We start from the raw sequence: 24,800 nt of genomic DNA, 5'->3' as shown, positions 1-24,800 counted from the left end.
AGCCAGAAGCACTCGTGGTGTCCTTCAGTCACCTTCCAGTTTGGGCTGTTCCTGTCAAACAATCCCAAGGTCTGTGGTGTGGTACATGCCAGTGGAGCCTGTCCCTTTGAGGGACAGTGGGATGCTGCACAGGGACACATCTCCAGCAGCCAGCCAAGCCATGGGCTCTGCTGGAGGAGCAGCAGCTTCACGGAGGAGGTGCTGGTGGCACAGGACGATGAACAGCACCACAGGTGCATTCAGTGAGACACAGCAACGCTGCTGAAATTGCAGGTTAGGTGAGGGTGCCCATTCACCTTCTCTATTGGAGTGCTCGGATCGGCACTTAGGGGAATAAAATGGGTATTTGGGTGTCTAAATGCCTGCCGGAAAATTAGAACTTAGAAGTGGGTGCCTTCATTTGGACAATCAGGTTTCAAAATTAGAGTGAGAGATTGCATGCCTGAGTATAATTTAGAAAGCAGACTCATTATGGATTGTTTTATTGTTTAAGAAAATCCTTCCTGACTGAAAATGAGGCAATGACCAGACTGTAAAGACTGAAGAAAACTCTTATGATGCTGGGCAATTTTCTTGATAAGATGAGCCACTAGATGACACTTTGCATAGTAACATGATGGACTGAATATTTCCATGATACATTTTAATTTTCTATCTTGGTAAAGCCTATTATGGGCTGGTGCCAGGCAGCCCACAGACCATAAAGCTAACTAGGGCCTTACTAAAATACCTGCCTTGCTGATAAGGCAGGTGGTCTCTTGCTACATCTCATGCATGAAAGCAGAAGAAAGGAAACTTATGAGAAGAAAGAAGAAATAAGCAGAGCAAGGAGGACCACAAAGCAACAGAGAGAGAGGGAGGGAGCTGGAAATGGCCCAGGGCAAGATGTGGTGAAGAGGAGGCATCACGCATGGAGGAAGGGCTGTAAGGTGGAATGCTAAGAAATCAGGAAGGGTGAGCAAAGTAGCAGCGGGACCTGAAGAGATAAAAACTGGTGAAAAAATAAGAGTGCAAGCTGGGCAGAAAAGTATATTGAAGCTCAGGAAGATGGAGCACAGCAGAAGAGAAAAGAACAGGAGAGGGCCACTTGGGAGGAATTAGAACATAATTATCCACTCATAAATTCATACAATATAAAATAGCAGTATTTCATTCAGGAGGAATGTTCCATGTGTTTTCCCAAGCAGCAGCCTTCAAAGCCAAGAGAGAAGAAAGAACAGGGGAGAGCAAACAGCTCAACTGTATATTTCAAGTTGGCTTCTTATATTTCAAAGATTTAATGTATCTGGCATTAAATATAAAAACATTGAATAACATATTTCGTTTGTGCTATGAGGTACAGTTCCCACTGATTAAAGAATTGAATTTAGAAGGAGATATAGCTCTCTGTCTAAACAGAAAATAGCGGATATTGATTTCTTACATTACACTACTTCTCTATCTCCTCTTAAGAAAACAAATACACACATCTACTGGAATTTTCTTGACCATTTATCAGCATTTCTCCCTGTGATGTGGATCTAAATGCTGCATTTTTCCTGTGCTTTCGTCGTTTATGCTCCAGCTGCAGAATGACCAAGAATGTAAGATTTATCATGAACTACTGCAAAGTGCTAATCATTTGCACCAGCATATTTTGGTTTGGATTAGGTTTTTGGAGATTTGGGGTTTTTGGTGTTTTGTAGTTTGTTGGGATTGGTTTTGTTTTAATTAATTTGTTGAAGGACTTGTTAGTTTTTAGTGAAAGCAACTAATTCCAGTTAAGTTGAATGTTTTGCATGAAAGTGCAAAACAGCCATGCCCAGTGGAACTGTGTCAAGGGGAAGCTTCAATTTATCCTGCCAGCCAGCAGCCTGTCTGCAACTGCTGGTGTTTAGCCAGTGCTGACTGGTGGGTGTTACATCTCCACTGCAGCATCCACGCAGCTCAAGTAACTAAAATACCTATATTTGGCAGATCTTTGATGATTTCACTCCCAGTCTGCATAAACAGTCCTGAGTGTAACCTCAAAAAATGCATGTTGGCATAGATGGTATTTGCCTCTTTTGTAAAGGCAGATAAATAGGGGAGAGATACACTGGGGCAAAAAAAAAAAAAAAAAAAAAAGAAAAGAAAAACAGCATGTTCCCCTGCCCTGGTCTTCAACCCCTTCAGACTCAGGAATTGCTAAGCCTTAGGAAGAGAGTCCAACAGATTTTCAGGAGCAGGTGTACATAAGGAAATACAAAATAAGCAGATCAAGTACTGGGGAACCTTTTTCTTTCTTTGCTTTCTACCTTTTATTGCTGCCTTTGCCTAATGTTAGCAAAGCCTGGTTTAATATTCCAACACAAGTCAGCGGTCATAGAGGTGCTGTGTAGGCAATGCTTACTGGTGACTTCTGGCTGGCAAAGCCAGCTAGTCTGAGCACAAATATAATTTTTAGCCTTTTTCTACTCCTGAGGTGTCCTATGTTTCTGCTGGGGTCGTGGGAATATTCTGCTTAGAAATCAGTCAAGTAATGATGCCAGAAAAAATTGACTTGAGGAGTGTGAAGACTCATAGAATTAGTGAATGTGTAAATCCACAGGACGGTGGAAATGCAGCACACTTTACCATCACTTACAAATGATAATAGAAAATCACTGTGTGCAAGTGGGTCTCTAATTATAGCCAACTCCCTCACAGCTAGCATATTGTCAGCATCATCTTCACAAAACATTTACACTTTCCCTTAGGGATACCTACTTCTGTTTCAGAAAAAGCAGTTATTTGGAATCTAGAGCACAGCAAAGTCATAAAAACAGAACAAATTAATCAATTTTTAAAATAAGACTGGTTGTTTTTTAAAGGTGAAAATCAGTTTACAATTTCCATCTGCTCCCATGGAATTCAAAATATATTTTGACTTTCATATCTGGGTCTGACAATCACAATCCATAATACAAACAGTAATTAAATTTCCTACAACAAAAAGCTACCTCGAAATGCAAGCAAGCATTTATCAGTTCCCTCTCTCACCTCACCAAATGTGGATGCCTAAAGTGAGACATTTCTGCCCCAACCTGCCATAGATGAGCCCTGCAGCACTGAAATGGATTTCTTCTTTAGATTGTGATTTTAAGTTCCCAGTTGCAGGTTCCTGACTTGGAAAACTAGGAACATTTCACTGTCATAACAAGTAGCATATTCAGCTTCTTCTCCAGGGTTGGTGTCTGATTTCCATTCATAAAGTGAGGCAAGCAGCTTCACAGCCTTTCCCTGCAGCCATTCCCAGGAAATGGTGGGGGAAAAGAGCCCTACTTTGCTGCAAAAACAGGTACAGAGATTTATCCTAGCAAGTTCTACTAATCCTTTGCTTCTATCAGCACTTAGATTTGCACACAAACCACAAGACCAAGTGGCGAGGTGAAAGACATAACTCAGGCATCTCCTACTCAGCTACGGCCACAGAAAGTGTCAGTAGAAAAATCTTGGAATTCCTAAGTTTAATTTTTCTTACCAAATCAAGCTTAACAATTTTATTGTTATATTGATTGCCTCTTGCATTCTGAGGCCCTTGAATGAAGGGCATTTTATAAATGTAAATTTGATGGACTGATACATGTATATTCATGAGAATGTAGCTGGAACTGAGTAGGTTAGTGTTAGTTTATACTCCGATTTTGTCAGTAAGAATCAGGAAAAGGAGGGATTAATGGCTCATTCTTATAATCTAATCATATCAATGCCATCCACTAACCTGGACAATGCAAGAACACATCTGTTATGTCAGCCCTGAATTAACAATGATTTTCCAAATCTGCAGTTAACATTTTGAACTTGTTGCCTGGGTTCTGGCGCTCATTTCTACTATTTTCTGCAGAACTGTTTATGTATATGAACATGCAAATAATTCAGTATTCATATCACAGAGTGAAGAAACTACATACATGAAGAAAAGATGGATAAATTACGCAACTGAGCTGTGGGTGCACAGCAGGTATTCATGGCTGTAAAGAAATATAAAATGAGAAACAAAACTGTAATTCAGCAGTGTTCAAGCATGTTTGCTGAGACAAGGTTCACAGAAAAATGCATTTATGCCTCTTGCTAAGCACTATGGTAAGCATGGTAGCACCTCCAGCAGCAAAATGCATGCTGAGGGCCTTCCACATGCACAGCTACTCCTGTGGTCCACCATCAGCACTCACCGTAGGAGCACGTACCATACCTTGATGTCTTATCACACAGGCTGTCTGCCCTTATCTGGAGCAGAGGCACAGTGATAACATAAATGGCTGCTGGTGCCCCGACAGTGTTACTGCCCAGTGCTTGTGTGGTGGCCCTTCCTCTGATTGCCCCTCTGACTGCTGCTATCACTGCAGTAGGCAAAGCAGGAGGTGCCTCAAGCAATATTATCCTACTGCTCAACCCTCAGATGTCTGTTTTCCTCAGTGCAAGTCTGTTTTTCGTTTGGTTGGTTGTTTTTTTTTTTTTTAATTGAACTAGCATTTAACCCAACTTCCCTTGATGTTCTTGGGTGGGAGAGAGGTCTTTTGGCTCCAGCCAGAGATAATGCTTTGACCACTGTGGAGAGGAAGCGTACATTGAGCCTGACATCTGTCAGAGCCTGTAGCCCTCCACTTGTCTCTGCCAGGAAATGCAGTCCAATTTCTGTGCTCCTGTGGTCTAACTGACAAGCTGATTTCTCAAGCTCCTTCATAATGCTTGTTGCTAACATCCTTCTTTCTCAGGGACGTTTCTTACGAATCAAAGTGATATTGCAACTCCCAGAGCTGGTGTTGTAAATGTGCCAGTGGTTCTTATCCTGATGTTTTTGGTCCCAGTTTTCACAAAGGCATCAGGGACATGAGTCACAGCAGGTGCCGCTGCTACTACTGTCACCAGCACATAGACCAGAAAATGGCTGGAGTTAGATGACACCACAGCCTCAGGCCTCTGAGAGCCACTGCCAACTGCACAGCTAGTTGAGAATTAATGGAATAGTGGGAAATGAACGTCCATGTGACTCTAGAATTGTATTATATTACATTAGTGTAAAAATGGCCTGAGTGACCTCATGGAGCACTTGTATGATGAGAACACCCTTGTGAGGCTACAGCTGTTTCAAACTATTAAACGTTCATAAGCCAGACATCATGTTCCTTGCAGTGCTTCTGCTAAATGAGTGGCTACGTATTGCATTAGCATTCCCAGATGCCCTCCTTGGCTCAAGCAGCCTCGGGGTAAAAAGGCAGGAAGGCTCTGGGATGCACTTCTGCGCCTGAGAACTGCAGCGCAAATCACCCTAATTGTTTGTTAGATTAACAATGATCACTAATTAACATTGTTAAAATGTCATCAATGATCACTAATTAACATTGTTAAAAAATTGTTAACAAAGGAAATTTAACAATATCTTAATTAGGAAGGATCTCTAATTTGTGATATAGAGCATGTTAGACAAACAAGGCACAACTCTCCCTTTGTTTTTCAACTCTGCAGCAGGCGAGATTACATGATATGACACAACACACTCTGCGCTTGCCGTTTATCATTCTGCATCCTCGGCACAATTCTGCTATATAATTACAGCCGGGGCTAATTTTACCTGTGTTATTGTTTGCCCTGTAATTTAGAGAGAATGGGCCGTGTTGATGCTATGTGATTTACTCTGGGGCAGTCAATTGGCTTTTTGCCACAGGACTACTGCTCACATGTTACTGCAATGAAGTACATGCATTGCGAAATGAAAAGAACCATTTCAGTGTTTTAATTTATTTAATAATACAGTGCAAGTGTAGCAGCTTTCTTCAGGTTTTCGTTTTTGAAATGTAATTTATCCACAGCCACTAATCTTTCAGTGCTGTATTCTACTTCAAAGCCACTGTACATTGTTGGAAAAAGTCCCCTCCTATTATCTATTACTTAATTATTAAAAAGCATCTACTCTGTTTTCATAAATTATCTATGTATCTGGGATGTTGGCTTATGAGGAGGAAAGACACACACACACACACACACACACACACACACACACAAACACACATGCATGGGGAGGTTATGAAGTTAATTATCCCTGATGGAAAATCAGTAATGAAAAAAATCCTCCTGAATTTATTTCATACAGTCCTGGAGTCAGAGAGTGAAAAGGTTTTGGGAACTTCCAGAGCAAATTATCTTTTAAAGTAGCAGAGATAAATTGGCAAGCTCATCTCAGTTATGCTCTGCCTGGCAGAATATTCCAAATATCTGACACCGTTCGTGAAGGGAGTGTCTTTACTGCATAATGCCAGAAGCTGTCTCTATTGGACTCCTGTTACTGGAGCAGGGGAAATTTTTGCCTACTTGTGCCCATTTTCCTTATATCTGACCTAAACTTCCCCTGACTCAGCTTCATGCTGTTTCCTCCAGTCCTGTCACTGGTCACCAGAGAGAAGAGATTGGCACCTGCCCCTCTGCTTCCCCTCATGAGGAAGTTGCAGAGTGCAATGAGCTCTCCCCTCAGTCTCCTCCAGGCTGAACAGACCAAGTGCCCTCAGCTGCTCCTCACACAGCTTCCCCTCAAGGGCCTTCACCATCCTCATGGCTCTCCTTTGGACACTCTCTATCAGTTTAATTTCTTTCTTACATTGTGGCACTCAAAACTGCCCCCAGCACTTGAGGTGAGGCTGCCCCAGCCCAGAGCAGAGCAGGACAATCCCCTCCCTTGCCCAGCTGGTCGTGCTGTGCCTGATGTCCCCAGGACACAGCCCTGGCCCTCCTGGCTGCCTAGTCTGACAGCTGGAACACCTTTCTGAAGAATGACAAACTTGGTTTCAAACTTTCCACAGGTGCAAGAGAAGTCAAAGTTCTGACATTCCCTTTTGTTTTCCTTACAAGTGCTGCGTCTGGGGTTTCACCAAAGGTTTCTTGTCCCATGATTTGTTTTCAGAATTTGGTTTAGCAAGTAGAGAGAGAAAAAAAAAAAGTTAAAATTCTGTTCAATGTTATTTTTTGTGTTTTAATTCTTTGCTTCCTTGGGGAATACAACTATCAAAAGTAATTATTCTCAAGGCCTTGTCTTACTTTCCTAAAGTGCTGTTGAAAGTTCAATAACACTTGTTTTAGGAGTGGCATTGTTTGGCTCCAGTTACATAGGGACACTTACTTTGTCCCTTCTCTCCATGCTTATCTCTCCCTCATGAAACACCTTGCCTTAATGTATAAAGCCATTCTGATATTTGTTCTCAGTTAGTTTGCTTTCTAAAAAAGAGCCTGCCTTTTTTAGACCATTGTTAAAGTGACAGTCTGATGTGCTTCTTCCAGAAGGTTCAATTTTTCAAGCTTAGTTGGCCACGTAAGTACTAAAACCAATATATATAGTTGCTTTAATTTGGCCTCTGAAAATTGTTTCAATTTTTTTAATGTAAAAATTATATAATTTACAACTCTGATTTTGACTTATCTTATTTGCCAGCTGTTGATTTTCTTATTCAGGTGCTACAATTATATTCTGAGATTCTTCTGAAAGCATATTCCAAAATTTTAATTTTACTGTAACTACCAAAAGGGTCCTTCACACACAAGACCACACACTCACATTCATCTTTATTCCCATCAGGTTCACTGCCCCCTTTATACATCTCAAAATGCTCTACCTGGCTTCCAAAGCTCTCCTGACTCCGTGTGTTTTTCACATGACCCACATTGGGTTCTGCAGCTGGGACTGTCACTGCTTTGGCCATATGCATGATGAAGACAGCCAACTTTACAGCTAGATGAAACAGCACCTCAGATCCTCCTTTTTATATATTTATGTTTTTAATTTTTATTTCTCATTAAATACTCACATTTTTGCCAAGCAGTAGGTGTGTTGGGTCCTAAGCATTCAGGAGAATGCCCTTCCTTATCCTCCTGCCATAACCTAATTTTACTGGCTTGTTTGTATCTATCCTACCCTGGCTACAGATGGCAAAGCCAGCAGCAAAAAGCAGTTTTGAGAAAATATTCACACTTCTTTTCATCTCTATACCTATGCCTTGGGCATAATACAGAAATAAAGGGAAATTTAGGAAAAAAATTTAAAAATTACCGTGTGAAAGACACTATCACAGTATAGTCACTGAAGAGATATTTAGAATATGGTTTGAAATTAGACATTCCTGCTGCATGTTCAGTTATTATTTTTTATGGTTACCGCATCAAAATGAGTTACTTTTTTTTCAAAATCCTGTTATATTATCATTCCAATTCCTGTATGACACAGATGAAATTTAATGATGATTCTTAATATGATGCTACACTAACTGCAATATTAACAACACACAAAAGTGCACAGAGACACCTGTGAACATCATCCTGATTTTCCAATACTTTTCTGTAGAAAACTGAGGGTTTACAGTGGCTATATTATTAGCTTTCTATAAAGTATCCTTACTTTTTTTTTTTTTTAATAGATATGACCCCTGTTATGCTTTTCAATTTTAGGATTTTACTTGCCCTTCCCGTATCTCAGTGACTAAAAATACCCCTGAACTACATTACTGTGCTATTTTATAGAGCACTACTAAGTCTACAGAATACACTGTTCAGGAAATAAATAAAAGATTTTTTTTTTAAAACAAGTAACTGCTGTAGCTCTCTGTTTTCTCCCCTCACATCCAAATAGGGATGGAGATGGGCAAATCATATTAGATCTTTCTTTCTCTCACAGCATCAGCATTTCCAGAAATTGAAAATAATTATAGTTTACCAGGAAGAGGTGAGTGAGAGTGCTGGGTGAGGGTGGGTTGTTCTGGGATTGGGCTAGAACACTCTCCCCCACCCCCCGTGCTGATACACATACCTGTGGATGTGGATGTGTGTTTCCTAAGGGAAATCCATAATATCAAAACCACCATTTGCAAACTGTTATTTCCACAGGAAGTAAGGGAAATATATTTCAACTCCTTTCACTAATGCGTCCCATGCACATTTATCACCATAGAAATATATGGAAATAAAAGATAGTATGAACACAATGGTTAATTATAAGCTGATGAAATTACACAAGAATAAATATAGTGTAGTAATAATGTACCTGAAAGAAATGTAATGTACACACATATTGCAGACAGATGGGAAAGAAAGCATTAAACCTACTGGGTGCTGATATAGGATGGCAGTAAAGGTTCATGTGGGTCATTGTCAGACACTGATGGTGTAGGAACGGGAAAGCAAAAGAACTTCAGGTTGAATTTAACTTAAAACAGGAAAGACAACTCCAATGGCTTTGTGTGTTCCTAAAAAAAACCCCATGAAGTTAATTACTTTGTTTGTTTTTTGTATTTCTTGACGAACTGCAATAACATTGGTAATCTTTATATTCAAGTTTCAGTTTATGTTCAGATCTATTTCTAAAGAGAATTAGCTATAGGTCTTCTATAACAATTTAGAAAGATTTTTAGCTTTTCACTGTCATTCCATATTTGTAATGCCTTTCTCTTGCCTTCTGTTCTTCTTCAGTGGGTTCAGCCTCAGGTAATTCTCTTAAACGGATATCTCTTTTCTTTCATCAAATGCAGTTCTCATCCAAGACTTACTCTTTGAGCTGCACCATCATCTTCTCCCTCAGATCCTCCAGATCTGTGAGTGTGGTCCTTCTGTGTGACTTTCCAAACACCATTAATTGTCCTGCTGGTTATCCAGTCCCATGCAGCAAGAATGTTTTCCAAGACACATCACATGTTGAAACTCTTCCAAAAACTTGCTTGACTGGTGTCCTGTTTGCCTTGCCCATCATACCACATAATTGCATTATTGTTTGTCATAAATAAAACATTTTAGAATTAGTAGTCATTCCTCAGGCTGGTGCTTGCACAACTGGGGTGGTGGCAAAAACACAGCTTGAGCGTGTGGATGCAAATCACCTGGGTGAGATAAATGGATAAGTGTGTTCCCAAGCATCACCAAGGCTTGTAACACTGAAAATGCTGGAAACCACCCTTGCCCTTTTATTTGAGAGCTAGTGAACATGTGGCCCACGTAGGTCACGTAGGCCTGTAATATCCTCAGGTTTTGTGGGTGGGAGCCAGCAGCATCACCCTAGAATACATAAACTGGGCTGCACTTTGCACCCTTTAGTCCTGGCACTCCTCCCCCGAAGGGATAGGAGTTCTTTGTGGTGTGTGTTTCCAAAAGTGCTCCTTCAGCTCTACTGACTACCCACTGTTGTTTGTAGCAATGCCATGTAAATGTCAAATTGTCTCTGCCAAATACCACCATAGTATAGGAGGAGAGAGCTCTGATTTTCACCCTCCATATGCACCTAGCATATTCTTTTAATCATTGTCTTCCATCAGTTATCTTCCTGGATAAACCACTTGAATCTTATGCTGGGTTTTAATGAGTCAGTATTTCAGTTTATTGATCTATGTTAGACTCATCCTCTGCTACACACAACCAAGAGCTGATGCAGGTTCACCATTTGTCTGCATTCTTTGTATCTCTCCCTTTGTTTCTGGGGATAATAGCTTTTCTGGAATTTTTATTTATACATTTCCTCTGGGTTTAAACATACTTTCTCAATGCCCCTGGGCTTTTGGAGATCATGGAAATGTAGAATGGTTTGGGTTGGAAGGGATCTTAAAGTTCATCTTGTTCCAACCCCCATGCCATGAGCAGGAACACCACTGACCTTGAGCACTTCTAGAAATGGGGCATCAACAACCTGTCTGGGCAGCCTGTGCCAGTCTCTCACCACTCTCACACTGAAGAATTTCTTCTTGATAGCTAATATAAACCCACCTTCTTTCAGTTTGAAGCCATTATCCCTTGTCCTGTCACTATATTCCCTTGTAAAAAGACCACCTTAATGTAATGGGAAGCTGCTCTAAAGTCTCCCTGGAGCCTTTTCTTCTCCAGGCTGAACAACCTCAGCTGTCTCAGCCTGTCTTCACAGAAGGGGTGTTCTGGCCCTCTGATCACTCTTGTGGCTCTCCTTTGGAGACACACCAGCAGGGCAGTGTCCTTCCTGTGCTGGGGACCCCAGAGATGGATGCAGCACTGCAGGTGGGGTCCCATGAGAGCAGAGAGGGAGAGAATCACCTCCCTCACCCTGCTGGCCACACATCTTTTGATGCAGCACCAGCTGTGTGGTAGAAGACTATAAAGTAGAGTGAATATTCCAGATTGCATGAACACATGACTTGACCTCCTGCAGCTCTGTCAAATTCACAGGTAGCCCACCATCCATCTTACACTGCAGCTGAAGTACGTTGTACACTGCCATGCTATTGGAGTTATTTGCAATATCTATCTTTTTCATTGTTAGGTGTTTTTCCCCCCTAAACCATTCCTAAGTCCTACCCAATGTTTCTGAGTTTGATATTAGGGAAGGGAGGGAAAAGAGCTTAAAAAATAAATTGTGCAGGTACGAAATTAGCAATGATGAGATTGTTTTTTGTTTGGGTGTCTGTGAGAGCTGTTCAGACAGGAGTGAGGTGCTGGGTTTGCTGAGCACAGAGTTCCTGCATGCCCTTCAGGTGGGTTGCCAAATGTGCAGGATGATTCAATGAACAAAGAGCAGAGAGTGCTAGAGGGAGAGATATGCCTCATTTCCTAGGACCTCTGGAAAAAGTCAGATTGAGAGCTGGTAGCAAACTGTCCAGTGGTGCTTCCAGAACAACATTGTTGAGCCAGTGCTGTGTGGCAGAATGTCTTCTCCTAAAAACAAGAAACAAACCTAAAGGCAAGCCTGTGTGATGGTGTCACCTTCCATATTTAATTTACATCCCTTTAAATCAAATAAAACTTGATTTCCAACTGAAAGACCGAAGTAGAGCTTGGAGGAGTGTTGCTACTACTGGAAGAGATACCTGAACTTTTAGAAACTTCCCCACATGCTTCCAAAACAAACATTTTCTGATTATGCAGCAACCTGTTCACTGGGGCTAATTTATAGGTGTTTGTCAGGAAAAAAATACCCAACTAATGTAGCAGCAGAGAAGTATTACTCACAAAAATAATATATGTCTTCTGCATTTTACATGTTGAAAAGGTAAATTCCACTTCTGACATTCATCCCAGAGCCACTTTAAAGGCAACCCACAGACTGAACAGGGAGAGAGCAAACACTAAATCATAATTACCTCATAAAAGGGGAGTCTGTTTCTCTGAATGCCTGAGAGCTGGTTTTGCTTCACAAAAATATCATAAATCTATTGTGTACTACTCACATTTATTTAAGGCCAATTAGTGCTTGTATTAAAAAGAATAAGAAAGAAAAACAGAAACAACACCTTCCAAACTTTGCTGTCATCTGTCTAGATGTGAAATCCTGATTCTCTGCTCTCATTAAGGAGCTTTTCATTAGAGGACAGCATGTTCCACTAGAGCTGAGGTCTTACATTAACAGTGAACTATGAAAAATCTTTCCCATTTGGCAGCCCACATTAACATTTCTTCTGCAAAGGGATTTCTTTTAATGCAATCTAGAGCTGTATGTGTTACTGTACAGAAGGAAAAAAAAATATTTTTCAGCACAATCTTGACTTGGCTTTAATATCCCACAGGGTGACATCTGACACTGTACTGAGAGGATAACACCTCTCTGGGTAATCTTTCCAACAGAGCCCGAAAATGAACAGTCTGTGCCATTAATATGGCAAATGTAATTAGTAGAGCAGTATGACTGATCTTTTTTTCTTTTTTTTTTTAATCAACATTTCCTAAAGCTATTTCTCCAACCACTGACTCTAGTCAGTGGTGCCAGAGAAAGTTAAACTTGAGTGCACCCAAATAGGCTATTGTTTTGAAGCACAGGCAAGGAGATCAAAGATAATGTAGCTGCCTGTTTTGTACCTGATTTCTTAATAAAGTTAATCATCCAGTTAGTTACCAAGAATTTAAAAAAAATCTAGGTGAAATTAGTCATGCCACAATAATGCTTTAAGGCAAACAGACTGTTTTTTATAAGAAATAAAATTAAAGGAGTTTGTGTTGCGCTTTTTTGACAGTAGAGAGTCAAAACTCCAGGGGAAGAGTGCCCATTTATGTTCAGATATGCTGGGACTCTGTTTTTGACTATTTTGGATGTAATCACAGAATTATCACCTCTGTTTATTCTGATCTTGTCAGAAGGGCCCTTCTCTTTGCAGGTGAGCCTGAAGTCAGAGAGACAAGTGGCACAGGCATATCCCATCACATTGTTAGAAGTCACCAGAGATGCCTTCAGGAAGAACTAGGACCTGCCACTGGCATTTACCTGAACATTGCTGGTCTTCCTAGGCAGGGCCACGATGGAAAAGGGAATTGATGAAGATGGTGATTGCTGTTAAGACATGAAAGACTGGATGTGGCCAGTCACAGAATCACAGAATCATTAAGATTGGAAAAGACCACCAAGATCATGGAGTCCAACCTTTCACTGAACACCACCATGCCAGCTTAACCATAACAGTAAGTTCCATGTCCAGTCATTTCTTGGACACTTCCAGGGATGGTGACTCCACCACCTCCCTGGGCAGGCCATGCCAACGCTTAACTGCCCTTCTGGGAGGATAAAGGATTGGCAGCAGTACATCCTGGTATGTTGAAACCACACTGGTTCTGTGCTAATGAGACAGTCCTGTTTCCTCACGAAACACAAGTGCTGGTGGGCATGTGAGATGTCCTCCCTTTAAAAAATACCTGAGACCCTGGGGATTGCACTAGCAGATATTCCACAAGCAGAGTAGTTGATTTACGACTCAGACATTTAGAAGTAAAAGGGCATGCATTTAATGTTGAAATATAACTATTGAAAGATACTGTCCTCACCTGGATTAATGCAAAAGCCTTGGCTGAGGAGTAGATTATCACAATGAAAAGAAAACCTTGTAAATAGTCCATACATTACTAATATATGCTTGCACCTGAGCATTGTTCTGCAGGAGCATTAATTCAAGACATCTACATTGAGTAACCTTTTTAAAAAGCTGCAAAAAAGAAAACAACAGTTGAAAATATTGGCATACAAGATGTATTTTAAAATGTAGGATGGATTTGGACATAATAATAAGGAAGGTTCAGTGTGCCACTGAGATTGAACAGATAGCAGTGAGCAAAGCCCTTGGCCCATTGGAGTCAAGGGCTGCAGCTTCCTTAGTAGAGTTGCAGAAAAATCTGGTGAGTCCAGGGTGGGATCAGCAGGAGTAAGATCTGGGAGTCTGATGGACTATCCCCAGATGCGGAGGCAAGGGGAGTGTTTTCACTGAAGTCCCACAGGTGGGTGGATTTGGGTCTAATCTTCCTTATACTTTTGATTTGGTAGGAAAATCTGTTTAACCACTCTGCCTATAAAATGAATGTATTTCCTGTCACATACAACTTTTAGACAAGCTTTGATGGACTTCCTCATATGTGAGCAAATTTTTAGTCTCATGAAGACAGACAGCATAGCCTTTAGTCTCTGATCTTTTGTTATGCAAGCTGTGGTGTCTGCTGATTTCCAGATGAAGGAAAACTGTCTGTCTGCTTTGATCCTTGATTATGGGAATTCTAGGTTCCAAAAATAAAGTCTAACAATTATGCTGAAATTAACTTCTGTCTCTTTCAAAAATAATTTTTAAAAGTTTGTGTAAAGTTTAATTACCTCAATTCAGCAACAACAGAATAAAGCAAGTTATATTTAAACTGCACTAAATGCCATATTCTTATTTTTCTTCCTTTATGGCTTCTTAAAAGGGTGCAGCAGAGAGGAAAACCTCTTATATTTTTTCTCAGGAACAATATAAATCTTTATCTGTTAATGTTTTAATGTTTATCAGTTAATTATAGATCTTTATCCACATAATCTTTATCAATTAAGCATTCCAAATGCAAAATGTATTAGTACATATTCAAATTACCACATATTAATATGTATACCCCCTAAAAAAGATAAATTTTTAACATTTTCATTTAAAAAAAAAATAGCAAACACCATCAATATCATATTTGCTCACATGATGGCATCATGCTGTGATTAAAGCCCTTGATTTGCAACAGCCAAGGGACTACCAGCAGTCTGAGAGCTGCCATCATGGTACTGAAAGCATGGGGGTATAGAGAGGGTGAGGAGAAGGAATTATCCATTTGTGAGGAAAAAAATAGCATCATCAGATAAAACAAAAAAGGCTGTGCAAATACATACTTAGCATGAGAGGAAAGAAAAAGAATGCTTTGCTGTACTCAGCCTCTATCAGAGGAATGACAGAACAGTGAGTAATTACTTAATGAGCTTAAGGAAGACATATGAAGCAGCTAACAAATAATACTTAAAAGAAATATTCCAAATTAATGTTGAACTGCCCCGATCATTAAGATGCAGGTAAGAAGAAACTAAGACTCCCTATATCCATATGCATAATACTTCCTTCAGAAGGCCCTGCATGGGACAAAATGCCACTGAGTTAGTTTGTAGGCAGGTACTTGTCTGCAGATAGGGCACAGTGCGCTCTACAAAAACACAAACAACCCCAGATAAAGATCACAGGATCATAATTCAGGGTGAAGGAATCTATGAGGCCCCTGGTCTAACCACTTGCTCAGTCATGGCCATCAGTGGGATCAGATTCGTTTGCCCAGAGCTTTGTCCAGTCTGGCCCTGAGAAACTCCAAAGACAGAGACTGCATAGACTCTGTGAGCAAACTGTTCCACTGCTTGGCTGTCCTTGGGGAAAAGGATGCTCCATTAGGATTCCAGATCTTCAGGCTACTAGTGGTTTTAAAGTGCCTGGCATAACAATGTCCTTGCGTACACGCAGTATCCACCACATCCACAGTAAACCAAGGCCAAATGCCAGTCATGATGGCAGAAATGTCCGCAGATAACATTATTCTGCTGTGGAGCTGAGCCCTCATCTTCCTTGCAGGGGCAGGAAAAAGCAACTGAGAGTTGTTTTCCTGGAAGTTTTGAGTATAAGAACAAAGCCTTGGAGTCCCCAGCACAGCTCCAGCACGTTTCCTGCTGTTTGTCTTTTGACACACTCATCACACGCACTGTGCACACCGTCTCCTTGCTCACTCTCTCCTCCAGCCATGGCATCACGCTGCATCCACATCCCTCACACTGAACCTGCTTTTGGAGGACAATCCAGAGGGAAATATGCTTCTGCCATGCCATGTTGTGGCAAAATAATGTGTAATGATTAACAACTAATTATTTCACTGCTGATCACAGCATAAGCCTTTTGAAAGCCTTTTCCATTGAAACTGAGTTTCTTAAGAACTAGAGGATGATGCTACCCCCACTCGTATACGGTTGTTATCTCTGATAGATTTTCCAGAATTGTGCTTACCTCAAATTATTTTGAGCAATTAAGTTCCACAAATTGTCTTTTAATGGTAAGTTCTTCCAGAAATAAATTGATTTTTCTATCACATCAGTCCCTATGGGTCATAATCAAGAGAGATATCTGTTCCCCTAGGCATCACACAACTTCCAAGAGTAATCCTCTCTGGAGAGCTGTGTGATCTGCATCTTTGTGTATTTTAAGTAACGTAAGTAGCCATGCTGGAGACCATGAAAGAAGGGCCAGGTACTGAGCAAGTTTATCCAGTTCAGTTGCAAACTCAGTACCTTTCCTTGATCCAGCAGTGTGACTAACACATCGAGTGTCTTCATTTACCGAGGGAGAACCCATCTGTACTAACACAGGGCAAAAGAATTACAAGCACAATGCACCTATGTCATTAGTTCACTTGTGGCTGGCCCCTTTTGATTTAACTAATTGCTCTCCGTTGTACCCACTGGCCCCAAGCAGTTGCCTCAGAAGGGAGCAGCCACTGGGGCAGATCCTGACCTGCTGTGTGCATCCCAGGCGAGGGGCAGCACCATGCCCTCCCACTCCTCTGTAGGGCTGTGGGAGCAAGTGTCCCAGCCTCTAGCCCCCACGTTGCCTCCCAGCTGAGCTGATCCAGCAGGCATCCTTCCTCATTCCCATGTGAGGCTGACAGATCGGGCACTCTGCCAACATCTAAGACACAATTACGGTCACACATGCTGGAAGTTGGGAGAAAATGTGTAGGATTTATTTTTGAGGAGGAAGAGAAGCAGGAGAGGGACTGGAAGGCTTTTAAGCCAAGGGCTCTGACAAAACAGGATTGAAAGCTATGCACCAAATTTCATATAATTCAAGGCTGGACTGCATGCATGTGTTATTAGTTCTCAAAACCACTGTGTATGGCTAATTCTCAATCCTCAGCAAGCTTTTCTGGCTGGGAGGCCAAAGGAATAGTTGGTACTGAGCCAAAGCAGTTTAGGAATTTTTCCTGAAGGAGGGAGGAAGAAACGTGAAGCAGAAAGCAAGAGCTCTTTAAGGGCAAAACAACCTCTGCTAATATTTTCTAAACTTTCCAGTATCTTCCCCTCAAAACTCTCTTTTCATAACGAAACTTCCCCTTCCCCTCCCTCGATTCAGGGACGAATAACATTGTGACAAAGTGGTCTGTGTCCCAGCGGTGCCTGACTCTCACCTTCTGGGGCAGGCATCACCCAGTGACAGGACTGCAGCAGCCAGGGATGCTATGACAGATTCCTGGGGTCCTCACGGAGCAGCAGAAATACGCTACCACAGCTTTGACAGATGTCTTACACTCATCTCTTCAGCTTAGGAGGGAGGTAAGGGAGGAGGAAAAACAAGGAGGAGGAGAGCTTGAAGCTTTACAAAGACTATTCAAACAGGGGCTGCTTTTTTTTTTAACAAGACAAGAAATTAAGTGGGGCAAATACTTTACATCAAAACGTTTATAAAGGTATAGCTTCACTTTAACCACCACTTTATTTCTCTGTCTGTCTCACACCATGTTTCCATTATTGTCAGGAGAATGAACCGCATGCATGCCAAATCAGGTCATTCACAAATATAGAACGAACGTCTGTCATTACAGATTTACCACTCCAACAATGGCATATCCCTTCTGCCTATAAAAATTCTGATCCATTAGCAGAGCAAGCTCTCTGCCTGTCAGCCCTTTAACACTCCGAGCACCTCGACAAACTGGACGTACAGCATTCCTTCAGCATCCAGACAAGGCACTTGCTCCAAAACTATGACAGGACACGTGGGTTATGTCCATCAACTTGGCAACAAAGCCAAATTTATTCATGCAAAAATTCACACCATGCTGAATTCTGAGTGAGCTCTGCACAGATTCAGGGTAAGACCCAAACCCACAGTGACCATCACCCTCTCACCTTCTTTGGCAATGATGTAAAGTTGCTGATGCACAGAGAGAACCACGTTTCCAAATTTGACATCTACATATCTTTTAAATCCCTCCAGGGATGGTGACTCAACCACTTCCCTGGACAGCCTGTTTCAATGTTTGACAACCCTTTCAGTGAAGAAATTTTTCCTAATATCCAATTCAAACTTCCCATGGTGTAACCTGGGGCCATTGTCACCTCAGTTCTACTGCAGAGTGAAGGAGAGCCCAGGTCTCCAGACTGCCAGGTCTCTGCTTTAGCTTTGGCTGCCTTGCATGGTGCGAGTCAGCCTAATGAGGAGGTGCTTTCTCATACCTATTCAGATTCAAGACAAACCTGTCTAAATATTCTCTCACAAGCTGCTTTGCCATCATGGGAAATTTCAAAATTACCCTAAACCAACAACATCTGGGAATTATTTAAAATAAAGCATTGCCTCAGTGCAAAACCTGATTTTCCACTGTGGAACCCTATCCATTTTATGCTAGGAAAAAGGAACTGCTCATATGGAGAACTTAGACAAGTAGAGATTAGGCTGATTTCCAGACTTCTCAGGAACTAATCCTAAATCTTGCGGAAATGCCCAAAGACCTGTTCATATTCCAATATCAAGATTAATGCCCAAATGAATAAACTGGCCTCACCCCTCTGGTCACACCAGCTTCTCACAGGGATGGCCCAACTAATTTCTTACAGTGTAGAGTATCTGATTTCCATTTTCCACCAACAAATGTTCTTCTGACAAGTACCTCAATTAGATAAAACAAATAAATAAATACTAACAAAAAGAGAAAAAGCATGGCTTTTCCAGGAAATTTGTAGTGCATTTGAATCTGTGATGTGGAGATAGTGCTGTGCATCGTACAATGCAGCTAGTCTGAAATCCAAATTTGAACTTGAAAATCTCCACAGATTTATTTGCCATCATGGGGAGCAATTAGGCTTTCTCTAGTGGACAAAGCATCGCTGTTAGATTGTCACAAAAGGTAGAATCCATATTTCAAAGAGAACAGTGGATAAAGAACCTGTTTAAGGCACTGCAGTTAAACCTTTGTGGATTTGTAGTTTTATTTTAGAACTTCAAGGGATTTTTCATTTTTAAAAGGAAAAGAAGAAAGCAAGAAGCCCAAGTAAAGTATGCATTTACTGACAACAATGAAGTTGACCATGTACAATGCTCCAGCTAAAACTAAGCCTCTCTACAAATCATTTATAATCTAACAGGCAGATGTGCAGAATACAGAAGGGGAAGGGGGTGGGCAGAGGACTCAAGAACTTACTCAAGTTTGTTCCATTTCCTGAGGAAATCATAGGAGAATGTGTCTCTTTAGTGAGGATTAAAAGGGAACGAACAGTAGCATGGCAACTAAGGAGGGAGGCAAATATTGCGCATGGAGACAGCATCACAGAAAAGGCAAGAGGAAGCCAAATAGCCATGGTGTTGTCTGGGTAGCAATTCCATGTATGGCCATGAGTGACAGAGCCCTAAGAAAGCCTTTGGGTTTCTTCCACGCCTTTCCTTCTTGTGTGCCAGGAATTAATAATGCGGTTGCTCTCATGGCTGTCCAGCAGTTCCGCAAGCTTTCCCAACAGCTGATTCATACTGAGAGACAGGTTTCAGGACAAGATTGGATTTGGTAGGTCCCACTCACAGACACAGTAACCTCCATGAACACAGACCACAAAGCAAGATTGGCTCTAGGTTCAATCTCAGTACTGGAGAGGGCAGAAAAGCTGTAGGAATGGGCCCCAGCAGGATTCACTGGTTTAAACATCCTGATGCTTGCCAGGGGAGAAGAGAACCTGATATATTAGTTTTATGTAGAAATTACATGAGCAAGCCTCCTTAGATACAAAAAAGGTCATATAATAAACCCACCACAGCTGAAGAACTCAAAGGAGAAAATTCTGAGGAGAAAATTTTCCCACATTCCTGAGGGGTAAAATACAAAACTAAGGGGAGGAGCCAAGGACAGACTTGAGCTGCATCTTCACAAGACTTGATTTTGTGCTTTCATGCCAATGCCACTCTTATATGAAAGCCTTTGAAAAGCCACTAGTTTTTAGACTGTTTATCAGTATTTCTGATTAAACAACAAAATACAGTAAACAATAAGCTGTTTAAGCCAGCTGCAGCACTTATGAATATATAGGCTTATGAATATAAACAGACAGACCACTAAACCAGCCAGAGGAGATCTTCCACCAGGACAAATGGGCGCTGCCTGGAGCTGATGACAGATGGTTTTAGAGCAGGTCAGGCATGTGGTATCTATGTAGCATCTTGTATCATATGGAAAGCAAATTTTCTTTCACGCGGTTTACTCCAGATGAAGGAAAAAAATTCTTTTTGATTTTATCGCCACACCATCTTCTGATCCCCAAAGGTGACAACGAATTAGCATAAATTCTTTCTGATTCACTGTGATAACCTTCCACAGAAACACAGGAATGGGCGGTGAAAGTCTGAAGTCTTTATTGAGAGCAGACATTTTAGTTTACTTGCAAGTGGTTCTGCTTATGAACAACACTCTCAGCCTAGCACAGACTCGTGCTCTTCACCACGTCCGTTGTAGCCCAAGGCTGTGCAAGTTAACTTTGATAGTGGTGACAGATAGACAGGGGCAACAGTGGAGCACACATCTGCATATTATGCATATTATGCTCACACCACCTGGCCACTCTGCCCTGACACCATCACTGAAAGGATACTTCCTAGCTGTGGGTGTCTTTGCAGCACACTGAGAGAGTGTTCAGTAAATCAAAATTCAGTGTTGGGGAGCCATGAGATATCTGGTAGGAACAGGAAAGGAGATCCCTAACTCATTTCAGATGCTAATGAAGTTCAGCGAGTAATAGCTCAGGTCAGTGATGAACTCCTGACCTGGAGGGGAAAGACTCTGCTGCTGGTTTGCAATCCCTCAGAGCTGCTCAATCCCATGATAATGTCATTTCTGAAACAGCGCCAATGGAGCATAAAAGCAGCAGGCAGGACAGAAGGCATCAAATGCTAATAGCCACTCCTTAACAGAAGAAAGAGTCTAATCCCTGGCTTTGAAAAGCACTCAGCCCCCACATGCTAAAAAAAGGCATGTGGGAGAGCTCTACCCCGAGTGTGGCAGAGGACGTGGGACAGCAGATGCACATGTACCTGCGAATATACTTTTTCTGAATGCATGAGGAAACCTTATGTTCCCAGGCTTCCCAAGGCACAATTAAACCAGACCTTTATTTCAAGGGCACTGCCAAATAAGTTGCTTCTTTGAACTTGACTCAATAAGGAATTGAAAACACGGAAAAGAAAATAGAAGCAAGCAACCGGATGAGGCACTGCAAGAGAATTGAAGTCTGACAGATTTATGGAAACCTTGTTTCCATATGGATCAGTACTGCTGCCTCCAGAGCTCCAGTGGCCGCAATCAATGAAAACAATGCTAGCTCTGGCGGATGTCTGCATGGTGAAAAAAACCCCTCATATATATGTCTTCACATAGAAGCTAAGAAAATAGAAGTGCAGAGCTCTGGTGGCTTCCTTGTTCGTTTGCCACAGCTGGCAAACCACGCAGGGGGACTCAGGGGTCTGCTCTGATGTACAGCTGCACTGGTGGGAGGAATCAAAAGAGTGAGCTGATTTACCAAGTTATGAAACAGTAACACACTCTGCATGGAAATGAAAGGAAATACATCCGTGCAGGCAGTGAGAACAAGGCTATGGGGGTCTGGTAGGAAAGCCAGCGCCATTAGATGTATGGTCATACAAAGTCAAAAGGATTTGCATGGAGGGTGAGAACTCATGTCCTGCTGTTGTATAAATATCAAGCTGTCTGTAACCCTATTACACTTAAACACCTGGTAGTCATTGCAGTAATGAAACACACTACTGTCTCCATAAATCCTCTCTGTGAGTGTACGCATGCACATAACTACCTCTGCTAATTATAGATCTGCAGCAAATAACGGTGATGAGGCTAAAGTTGAGTGTGGAATAAATTCTGATGATGTCAGTGGTCTAATACTGAGAATAAAGCTGGAAAGGACCATGGTGTTCCCCTCCATCATCCACGCCTTGGGGGAATAAATTGCAGCCAAAAATGGGCATGGCCTGTGCTCTTCCTCCATTTGCCCTTTCCTGAATTGAGCATCTGCAAGCTTCAAAGAGGAAGGAAATTTTGTTTCTACTGGTTGGTCTGCTGAGTTAGAGGGAAAATTTGCAACTGAAGCAGAAGATAAAGCAAAAAAAAAAGGGTGGAACAACTTGATTTCCAAGCAATGCAAGAAATCAAATTTTAGGAAAATGCATCATCTTTGCAAGGAAAAACACTTCCTTCTTTATCTAGATTTTTAATCATATCCCTATTCCCCACCCTTAGCATCTGGCTGTGTCTTATCCTGCATGAAAGGAAGTTCTGCTTCTTCCAAGAAAACTTCCTCATCCTGATTAATTCAACAGTGCATCCACAACTTTCCCTGGAGTTTTTCCACAGGAAAACTAGGCTCAGAGATAATTAGTGCATCTCTGGCTCTATATAAATTGGAAGCTGGACATCTACAGCTGACTTAGAAAAGCAGGCAAATCCAACAGTAAACAAAGCACGAGGAATGATGCACATAACTCTAAACAGGCATTAAGAAGGCACCCAAGCATGCACTAGTTTTGCATGTTTTCAATCTGTTACAAAATGCAAACCAAACCAAACCAAATGGAGTAGAAGAATTTATATCCATATATATCCACTATCTACTCTGTCTAGTGATGGAAATGTCAAAACCCGTGACCCATCCCTCCCCTACAGAGTACTGGCAAAAGCTGAGTGGAACATACAGAACACAGCATCTTCCACTAAGAAAAGAGCTGGTGTCTAATGACAAGGTTGATGCCTAGAGATAGGGTTGCGGCAGCCAAGTTGGGATCTGCCAATTTCTGCTGCTTAAGTGTTTGACAGGAAATTTCACACACCCTGGCAGAGAGGGTAACAGAGGTCCAACAGACAACAGAGTTAGTTTGGGTTTTCAGAGAGCCAGGATGAACTTCTTGAGATGTGGTGTAACCAGCTCAAGTCCCCCAGGGCCCTTTTGACCTTGAGAAAACTGGGAACAGTTGCAATTCTCTTCCTCAAAAGCATGTTGCAATGATGACAGTATAAATTGGGATATGATTATGGTTATGAGGGCCATCAGATAGGCAGGCATAAGAGATAGTCAGGCACCCAATACATCTCTCTAGCTTATATAAATGGATCCCTAAGGGCACGGGGCATGAATAACTTATGAACTGCCAATGCATCTGCTCCATAAAGAGAGAATACTATGAGTTTGCCTCACTGTAACCTCCAGAGTCAATATTCATGCACACACCACTGGTCCACTTAGTAATGGGGAAAATAGCTTGTAGGTGCACATATGACAGTGGAAAAACTTGAATAAAGGGGATAAGAAAATAGGAATCCCCACCTGTATTTCAAATGTGAGAAGAGTCTTATATTCCCTGTTTTGAATTGCTTTAAATAATGCTGCAAGATGCAGCTCCAGGACTGTTTGTCCTGAAAGTAAATCCAGGTAAACCTGGATATGTGACAGCAACATATGCATATAATTGCAGATGCAGGCCTAGAATTGACAGGCAAGGAGGAAAATCATCCACATTTCTGATTTGTCCCCCTTCCTCTTCTCCACAATTATACTTTTGTATGGTGGTTTTGCATCCATCTAATTCAAACATGTGCAAATAGGGTAGGCCCTAAGGCTCTAAGATAACCCAAGTAGAACAAAAACATATGAATACACATGCAAATGGTATGGTAAGTAGTGTATGTTTTAGATACTGCTGAGATCATATGTTGATATGAAGTAATAGAAACCTCTGCTTTTCATTGCAGGCTGTGCTCACTGCTCATAGGTAACCTATATAAAAATACGGCATGGTTTAGAGCCATATGAAACGCATGTGATTTGCACGTGGCAAATATTCAGAGAGGGGAAAGGTTAAAGACAGAACATACGTGGAATCACAGAGACAAAATGGTTTTCCCTTTGCAGCAGCCTCACTTGCTTTTCCCCTGTGTGGTGGAGCACTCCGTGTGTAAGGTTACAGTTGCTTTTTTAAAATGTGCATTCATTTATTAATGACTGGTTACACTCCCTGAAGTCTGAGAATAGAAAAGTTAGGGCAAGTCACAAAGCAGGGAGTTGTAACCCAGTGCCATCTAAGGGAGGGAGAAAATACAGATTTCAGGGAAGCAGCATCACTTCCACACAGAAGGCTGAATGCTGCTTGTGTGCATGTAGTTCAGTAGAGTCACTGGAACTTGCTTGAGCCTAGCAAGGATGGCTCGATTGCTAAACTTCAACTGAAAGAGGTTTTTTTTTTCCTTCCCTGGGTGCTAGAAAATATCAGAAGACTAATCTGAGTTTGATCACAAACAGAATTTAGATTTCAGATCCAAACAGCTGAAGCCTTTGTTAGGTATCTGGCTCTAGCTCCAAATCTCTCCCAGCAGTCTGTGCTACAGTCATAGTGCTATGATGAAATAGAATTGTTCAAAGAAGTTTGTATGGAGCCCTATTCCACTGAAATTTGCAGATCTGTAAAATTAAAATACTTTACAGAATGAAGTAATATTTTAAAATTACAGTTAAGAAGAAACACAAG

General features: G+C 41.5%; 1 long non-coding RNA gene across 1 annotated transcript in view; it reads right to left on the bottom strand.

The window, feature by feature from the left end:
- The window catches only part of LOC146768289 (uncharacterized), a 55,339-nt gene extending 34,101 nt beyond the window's left edge, over positions 1-21,238 (bottom strand). The window contains exon 1 of the long non-coding RNA XR_014952724.1: positions 19,432-21,238. This is a non-coding gene — a long non-coding RNA (uncharacterized LOC146768289). The remainder of the gene's footprint in view (positions 1-19,431) is intronic.
- Between the last annotated feature and the right edge of the window lie 3,562 nt (positions 21,239-24,800).

Source organism: Lonchura striata, chromosome 2 (genome assembly GCF_050655825.1).
Source record: "Lonchura striata isolate lonStrDom1 chromosome 2, ASM5065582v1, whole genome shotgun sequence".
Classification (NCBI taxonomy): Eukaryota; Metazoa; Chordata; class Aves; order Passeriformes; family Estrildidae; genus Lonchura; species Lonchura striata.
The sequence above is the reverse complement of the archived record's forward strand: the minus strand, read 5'-3'. Positions and strand labels throughout refer to the sequence as shown.